At 45.6% G+C, this 636-nt stretch overlaps 1 non-coding gene across 1 annotated transcript; it reads right to left on the bottom strand.

Annotated features, from left to right (window-relative positions):
- Positions 1-331: 331 nt before the first annotated feature.
- trnaa-ugc (transfer RNA alanine (anticodon UGC)) lies at positions 332-403 on the bottom strand. Its single transcript has one exon. It is a non-coding gene; the product is annotated as a tRNA-Ala (tRNA).
- Between the last annotated feature and the right edge of the window lie 233 nt (positions 404-636).

Here is a 636-nt window from a genome sequence, read left to right as displayed (position 1 = left end):
ATTATTAAGACCCAACATGGAATTGGCCCTGCTGGCCCATCGAGACACACAACCAAGAAATCCCCGGGTTTTAATTCCAGCCTAATTCCGGGTCAATTTACAATGACCAATTTACCTACTTATTGTTATATCTTTGGACCATGGAAAGAGCACTCAGAGAAAACAGCAGGAGAACATACAAACTCCTTACAGGCAGGAGCTGGAATTGAACCCGTGTCACTTCTACTGTAAAATGCTGCGCTAAACATTACCCCCCCCCCCCACCTCCCCACCTCCCCACCTCCCCAGGGACTTCCTTCCAGTTATTGTTCAAAACTCAAAAACTCCTTTGTGGAGATGCTGGGGATTGAACCCAGGACCTCATACATGCAAAGCATGCACTCTTCCACTGAGCTACATCCCCACTTTGATTAGTTGGGCCAAAGGCTCTGCTTCCATGCTGGGTTATTCCGTAGGTGGTGGATGAGGCTGTGAAAGAGTCAAATGTTTTGTTTGATAATAGGGGAAAGAATTTTTTTTAAAATTCTGTGGTTGTAATGCAAGCACCATATTTGTCGCCTTACAGCCTCTTTCACAGCGATTAATCAGTCGCAGAAGCTGGAAAGAACATCACTTACCCCAGCCAATCTCAGATCT

Source organism: Hypanus sabinus, chromosome 9 (genome assembly GCF_030144855.1).
Source record: "Hypanus sabinus isolate sHypSab1 chromosome 9, sHypSab1.hap1, whole genome shotgun sequence".
Classification (NCBI taxonomy): Eukaryota; Metazoa; Chordata; class Chondrichthyes; order Myliobatiformes; family Dasyatidae; genus Hypanus; species Hypanus sabinus.
Note: the sequence above shows the minus strand (reverse complement) of the source record. Positions and strands in the feature narration are given on the sequence as shown.